Consider the following 8,446-nt stretch of genomic DNA (forward strand, 5'->3'; position numbering starts at 1 on the left):
TATCTTGCAGAATTGAGTTACTAAAGTACTTTGAGATCGTTTTTATAAATGATCGATTATAAAGTTTAACTTGTTAACACTTGATACTGATATAATAAGGAATCCTTATGTTAAAACTTTTATTATAATAACGAGAGTTACATCACTTGAAAGATTAAAAATATTCCAAAAAGTATGTTAAACCTTAAAACGTACTATTAAGAAAGAATTGAGGAAGTGATAACGTTCAACGTATTATTGGAAAAGTATTTGGCATTAATAAGTTAACATAGATCTTCAAGTATATTTACTTAAAAACATTATTCACATTAAAGGTTAATTAAAATACTGAAAAGTAACAAAAAGATCCAAAAAAGGACATCGTCATTGATGTATTGTATATGTTTTTGTTTGTAGTATGAGCAATGAAATAGAAGGTTACACTAGCAAATAGCTTTAAGACAAAAAGTCCACTTCTCAGAATGAAATCGCAACACATATTCAGGAATTGTTTTATTACCTCGGAAGAAACGAGTAAATACTGTTAATACCTGCATGACATCATTCTACGTTCATATGGGTGTAGTCATTACTCATGCAATATCCATAAAATGAATTTTACAAAGGGAATAAAAAATCTTTAATCCGAACTGAACTTTGTACAACAGTAAATGTAACGACATCGCATTAAACCGTTTTAATCTTCTTTTTTTTAAGATTGTTGAGCACGTTCCAGTGTCTTGCAAATGGAAAACATTACACATCATTATTCATTGTTCAGTATACAGTGTTGACTCATAAATGTACAGTCGTATTCAAATTTTACATTTTTCCAACACTTCTCATTTACCTGACTGTATTTTGAAATTCATGGAAAACCATTACCATGTTTCAATGTGTGTGTTATGACTTGAATACGACTGCATATGCTGAAATGAAGTTTAATTTCTTCGCAAAGTGTACCAGTAAAGTAAACACATTTCTGTCAGTTTTTATAAATTTACTGCATGCGAAGAACCATCATTTTCATTTATTACTAATTAATTAAAATAAACCAAAATATGTCGCTTTGCTTTTTAACACGTGTTTGCACGATACTGCGATACCGACATCACAATTGTAATTTAATAGCACACACTATATGATAAGTTAAACCAATTCTGCGCGCAATATTAATATTCCGGTACAAAATATTCATTTATTCTCTCCTTTATAATTTGATTTATGGTATACACGTATATCAGTATTTAAATGAAAAAGCGTGATGCGTTCGATTTTTCCCATTTCACTGAAAATTCGTTCAGTTGTTAAAAAACACAGGTTTTTCAAGAGTATCACTGTTCTTATCGACGCGGATTTTAGTTAACATTATTATGGAGATGAGAAATGAATTTGTTCCATTTATCAGACAACGTATTTATTAAAGTTGCGTGTGACGATCAAGCCGATTATTATATTGAGTGAACAATGTTTTTTTATGTCATATCATGAGAAATAAACATTGAACATAAGGCGTTTTGACTTCATTTGAACAGTGGAGCGGGAATGAGTCAGAGTAGGAACCGAGTGGGTACTACCGAGCGTCGCGCGGGCAGGTGTAACGGTTAAATTTTTAATAGTTTATATCTCCCAAACGCATAGGCTTTTTTAAAAAAAATTTTTTAAGTAATGCATTGTCATCCAGTTCTGAGCTAAGTTTAAAACTTCAAGCCTCCAGCTCATCGGGGAGTTAGTTCAAAATCAATTGCAAAATTCGTACCGAACAAACAGACAAACAGACAGACAAGAAAGCTAGCTAATAAAAACGTGGTAAAAACATAGTAAAAACGTAGTAAAAAAAACAAAAAGGTTCCCAACCTTTACGACAGTCCCTTCCCAATTAAAGTACGACACAAGTTTGAGATGGTGAGTGGTGTTAATTTTTCGGTCGGAGGTTGTAAGATTGTAAGCGATCAATTTGCTGGAGTGTTTGCCGAGCACGGTGCAACTGTAAAAATCCACGTCGATCTTACTCTCACCGTGCATTAATACCGTTCCAGTTCGGAATTAACAGGAGGGTAATATGTCACTCCCGAGTTCGCTCAGAATTTCGGAAAAGCCGTGTGTAATCGGAGACGACATCCCGTCTGTGACGGTACAAGTCCTGGCGTCTCGTCACTCGGCCGTCTGCTTTCAACACGATGCCCGTCTCTCATTCGACGCTAGACATCGCCTCCCGCACTCTCGACCAATACGTCGACTCCCCGTACCCGAGAAACCATTGGAACATGAAAACCTATCATGACAGCCGATCCTAACTGTTTCACGCTACTTGCGGACAGGAAACACGACGCGCTTATTATGCGAATTAATTGACCAAAGCGTAATCTTGCCTCCCCGGTACGTTCTTACGAATATCTGAAACCGAATAACGGGACACGCTCGCCGTCTATTAGACGGGAAAAAACATTAACAACGGAAATCCGCTAAATACGGCGAGTTCCTGAACCTCGCGCCACTACAAGGTACTTTTGCAAACGCTAACTACTACGGGTTCTTGAACCCAACTTCAAGAAATACATTTTTTCCAGGAGATTTTTCAAATTATCTTTGCTGCATTCGTCCCAAACAATTTGTGCTTTGATGTTATATTTAGTAGACGTCACTGTCTTCCACTATTTGTTTATCTATGGAACATTGATGGAACTGTACTCCCATCCCCCTTCAGCTACTCATTACCATAAACTAACGGTATAAATTTTGCTTGCAATTTACGATTTTAATGATTTTAATTCCACTGTTTTAAATTTCACCTAGTCTTCTACTGAAAAGTTGTAACAAAACACTACTTGCAATTTACAGAAGCTAAATAGAAATTTCTTTCTTTCATTGACGACTTTAATGTTTCGAAAATAAATCTTTCTAATCTTTGTTCTGTTCTAAATTTCATGTACGTACGTTTTACTGAAAAGTTACAACAAAATAAAGAATAAAAGGAAACATATATTGGATTTGTCAGTGCTATTAAAATGTACCATTAACCAATTAGTGTGCCCGTCGCATTCCACTAGTATTGCATTCGCACAAGGTATTTTTAGATGAATCATAAAATTTTAATCATGCAGCCTTCGAGATTCTCTAACATCATCAAAATATTCAAAATGAAACACGTTTCAAGCGTAGCAATATTCCCCAGAATCGCGCGTTCGCAAATAAATATTCTCTTGATAAACGTTAAATGATTTCGGCGCGAAAGTATTAAAAACAATTTGTTAGCTCCGGGGGGGCCGATGAAAAAGGAGAAAAACATTGGGAAAGATAGACGCGCACTGTTTTATGGAAATATATTTCAAACGGAACTCGTCTCCATTTTTCGCGGGAACGGCGAAATGTTCGGTAGCTGATAAATCACGACTGTCATACGCCAGGTGTCGTACATCAGGACGAAAATGCGTTCCACGTCGTCGGCGACGTCATGTCTACTACGCGGGAATCCGCTTTTACGCGCATCCCAACGACAAATACAAATTACACGGGAACTCACGAGGCACCCGTGTTTTACGCCTTGGCAGACGCGATTCTCGGGATCCGCAATGGAGTAGAAGAGTAGTCGTCGTTCCCTCTGTTACCCTCTCCCTCTCTTCATCTCTATTTTCATTTCTGTCCTACTCTTTCTGCTTCCGCGTCTGGTACCTTCAAATACACCTGACGGTTGCGCGGGTGCAAGATTTGTACGTGTACCGCGATGATACACGTCACCCTCCTACAATTTTATTCAACCCTTATAAGCATCGAGAGACTTATACGTGTGCATAATTCACCGGAGAACTCCGCGAATGTCAATGTGTCATCGTGTACACGGTTATTTTTTACGGTTCGCACACAGCCACGCGTACTTTTCGAGGCAGATGTATACACGTTGTACATATGTGGAGTAGCGTGCGCGCGAGTATGTTTGGCGTACGTATCAGACGGCGTGTTCTTGACTATGCTGCCACCACGGTTTATACGCCAATCTCTCGCCCCGTTACCCTCGGTCTGGCCGTGGCTGTGCGGTCGTGTGAAGCTTACGACTCTTGTACGGCTCGTCTCTCCTCATCAAAGAACCACGTTGTGCCGACGCGGCGAGCAACACCCGTACAACTCGGTGTATAAACAACATTTACCCATGGACAACACACGTGCGTTTGTCGTATTTCAAAACCCGACGGTTCGCGTTCCCCTACCCCGAGGGGCTCGAGAGCGCCAGTAATTTCAGCGTTGTACCGTGTGCCGACTTTGAAGGCGGCCGGTGTAAAAATGCGCGTAAAAAACTGTTAATGCTTGTACATGTTGCGCCCGGCTCCCGCCGCTATGTGTATTTCATTAGCGTGTGTCACGCCGTTCGAAATTTTAGGGTGAAAATGCACGGACTCGCCGCGCCGCGCCGTTTCCGCTCTTTTGCTTTATTCGATACCGTAAAATACGAAATTAAGAGTTCGACGTCGCTTACCGACGCGTTTTCAACGAAATTTCACAAATTAATCGCTGCGAATCGATATATCCGTCGATTCTTGCTTTACACATACTTTCCGATAGTAATCCATTTTCCTCGACCGTTTTTTCATCGATGGCTACGCGTGATTGGAAAAAGTCCGGTTATTACAACGCGTGTCATGAATATACCAACCCTTTATACAGTCAAAAAGGTCTCCGAACACGTTTTAAAGCGGTATAACGTTTTAGTAATGAGTTCAAACGAGTTCAGCTTTTTCTGTGATATTAGAAGGGACACATTTTGCTTTTTAGCTATAAAATTTCATAGGATGAGAATTACGCAAAATACCGTTGGAAAGACATACAGTAGCGGACAAAAGTTTAAGACCGCTCTATAAAGAAAAGACGATAACTTTTTTACTATTATTTACTATTAACTTTTTTACGATTTATTGCTGAAAATCTTGAAAATCTGCAATTTTTAGCATCTTTAAATGTTTGTAGCTCATTGCAACGTCGATCGATTTTGACGAAATTTTCAGAACATGTTTAATTGACACAGATCTACAAAACGTATTTTTTAAATTTTCAATATAGGCCCACATAAAAAAGTTAAAAATTCAACTTTTAGTATTTTTTCAACAATTCCGATCAATTGCAATTTTTGAAAAAATTTCTTTTCACATCCCTTAGTAAACTAATTGCTCTAGCTTCCCAAAAAAGTTCAAATCGTATAGTACAATATTAAAAAAGTTATCGTCTTCTTTAGAGCGGTCTTAAACTTTTGTCCGATACTGCCAGTTACGTTTTCGCTGCAGAAAGTAAGTACATATGTATTTTTTCAAGTTTTATTTGGAATTTTTGGCCGCGAAGGGGACCCTTTGACTGAACGGGGCCCTGGGCTGCAGCCCTCAAAGCCCATGCCTATGTAGATCTGCCGCTGTCCTATCAAGTCCATAAATAAACACTGCTACTATTAACAGTATTAAAATAAATGATGTCCATGTAGTTTTGAACAGGGCTATACCTCCTAAGTATATCATGTATGTCTCTTTAACCTTTCTGTCTTTGCAACATGAAATAACATAGTACAATACTTTATAATAGGTGGTACTGCGAATTCGATCGCATAACTCACAAACATAAGTAGTAACTAGTAATCATACATGGCTATAGAAGAAACAAGAAGGTTGATACCGTTGATGAACGTCATGAATAAACTAATAGGGATTAGGAAGTCCGATAACAACTGCTTAAGTGTAGAGGAAGACGTAAATCACACACAAGCGAGTAAGTTTTCATGTACTGTGTACATCAGGCATACTAAAGCTTTTAAAACTCTTAGCGATACTAATGAATAAACTGTTAGTAGATATTTCTTTGTCAGCAATTTGTTTTCAGCAAGGACGACTATTCGATAGAGGCTGAAGTAGACTTCTGATTTTATGCATTTACGATTACGATTCAGTTAAGTGAAATTGAAAATAGTGAAAGGATTAAAAGAATTTAAGGATGTTAATATATCATACACCGTCAATCTACAATATTAATATCAATGAAAAAGAATTTTTTATATGCATTCTATTTCTTATAATTGTGATACAGAAAATTTCTGCATAAACATTTGCAGTCTAGACATAAGGCCCATTTATCCTGTGTTCATTCATTGAACAGGTCACTGTATGCGTGAGACAGATACAAAATAAAAAGAACATCGTCGTAGGATGTCGTTAGAGCTACGATTTCCGTGGTAATAGTTACGACACGTTGTTCGCTCTATAACTCATCGCGGATGTGCGAAGCAATTTAACGGTTCGCGATGATATTGGAGCTGATAGTCGAGTATAGGTGGACCGGCGAAGAGAAACGTATCATCAGGCCCACCTATTTTAATAACACGATTTCAATAGGGCGTCCGTTCGCCGGCATTGTCATTACGCGGTGGCCGGTTGGGTCCTTTCGCCCGAAATAATTAGCGGTCCCAGGACTTGTCCCAGAAGAACGGATTGGAACGTAAACGGTAATGGCAGGGTGCCCTCCCTGATAATTCCGGCAAGGACGAAACCGCCGAACGAATTCGACCGGGAAATGAGGGAATTAGTCATAGACGAGCGACGACGTAACGTCGTCCACGATACCCTCAAGGCATCGACATGCTAACCACCGTAACGATTCACGGCGCCAGATAAATAGAGGGCACTAAAGGCCGACTTTTCGGAAATAAAATTACGAAATTGAGGGTGCCAGTATCCCAGCACCCCCAATCTGCAGTCTAGCCCCCCTTATTGCGGCCTAACGCGAGCTGATTTATTGCAAGCACTGCCGTTTTCGCATTCGAAGAGCCTGGCGACGAGACCTTCTCAAACTGCATTCATTTATATATAGGTACTCACCGAAAACACCATGACTCGTTGCATCTCAATCTCGGATATTAAAATAGTCTTGAATTCAGTGATTCTTTTCCCTCAAGCACACACACACACATACACACACACTCACAGAAACACTGTGACAGAAAGAACAAATACATTAATTTTAATCGATCAATTGTGAAAGGCCACATCCGAATTAAAACGAAATAAATAATTCAAATCGAATATGGAATCAAAATTAATTTTAACGGAAATTGAACAAAATGGATTCCTATCACAGGACACGAATTCAAATGCAATTGTTCGTCACGACGTAGAAGTAATCCGAATGATTACAAAAATGAATAATTCAAGTTCAATATTCATTAATTGTGGTTTGAAATATTAATAGTTTGAAAAAAGATATTCGAAAACATAATTTCCAAGTAAATGTTAAAGTTAATAAGCGTGGGAAAAAAAAGAGGAAGGATAGTCTTTGTACAATTTTGAAAAAATACATTGTATTTAGTACAACACACGCCTACTTTATCTGTTTGAAGAAAAGACAAGGAATCTATTTTCTTACATATTGATTACGTGATCATTATTATTAACATTATGACATATTCTATTCATATGTATAGTGGTTTCTACAGCATGACGACCGATAAGTATCTACACGATATGACTGAGATACTTACTTCTGATCGTAAGTGGCCTAGTTTAACAATTGATTCCATTACGATTTTGTAGTTCTACAATATTAATCTGTTTTTATTACGAAAGTACATTTTTGTTACTTGCATTGCCTAATTAATGCATTTAATAGTTGTCATTTTCACGTATTTATCCGAGGCAGCCTCTATTTACATTACATGTAGCTTCTGTTATAACACATATGTATACATATAACATTCTATTTATACACTGAGCATTGCTGTGTTATGCAAATTCAGACTAGACAAAATAAAAGCAAGGTTGGCTTCCAAAAATTACAAGAAGTACCTACTCGTCTTATATGTATTATTTTTACTTACGAACAAGAGTAGAACACCAAAAATTGTTTATTAGCACACTAAATATTTATTAAACAACGTAAATTAAAACTAACCAAAACACCGTCTTAGTAAAGAATAAAAAATCTAGTTATTAGATCGATATGCTATTATTTAAATTTACTTCATTACGAGAAAAACAGTGTAGCCAATAATCAATTAGATCGGACATTGATTAAAATTTTGTGTGTAAATAGAAGGCATTGAGATGAATCGTGCAATATAACGTAAAGCGACAGGAACATATAATGTTCACGGTAGCATATAAAAAAACTTGTAGAAGAAAGTTAAAGATGTCGACGCGCCGCAGAAAAATTTACATGCCGCTGCGGAACGCCATTGTAATGTTATGTTCTCCGTATTTTTTTCTCTCCGTCCCACGTTTTTATCCGGCGTTTTCGAGAAAATCTGTACGCAGATCTGGCTGCGAACATAAAAATGCAGGTCGTGCACGCTTGCGCGTTGGCTGGGTGACCCGACATGGGTGTTTTATGGCCGACAGCTTTGTGTGTTCCGAGTAGGCATTATTTTTCCTTCTAAACTCCGTTATACCTGGAACAATGGAGAGATTAAAACATAAAATATGATCCCCGGGGTATAGTTTGG

The 8,446-nt window shown here is 37.8% G+C and overlaps 1 long non-coding RNA gene across 2 annotated transcripts in view; it reads right to left on the reverse strand.

Annotated features, from left to right (window-relative positions):
- Positions 1 to 7,278: 7,278 nt before the first annotated feature.
- The window catches only part of LOC143213537 (uncharacterized), a 30,269-nt gene continuing 29,101 nt past the window's right edge, over positions 7,279 to 8,446 (reverse strand). For both annotated transcript variants that reach the window (XR_013009990.1, XR_013009989.1), the window contains one exon: positions 7,279 to 8,392. This is a non-coding gene — a long non-coding RNA (uncharacterized LOC143213537). The remainder of the gene's footprint in view (positions 8,393 to 8,446) is intronic.

The sequence above is a fragment of the Lasioglossum baleicum genome, chromosome 11 (genome assembly GCF_051020765.1).
Source record: "Lasioglossum baleicum chromosome 11, iyLasBale1, whole genome shotgun sequence".
Taxonomy (NCBI): Eukaryota; Metazoa; Arthropoda; class Insecta; order Hymenoptera; family Halictidae; genus Lasioglossum; species Lasioglossum baleicum.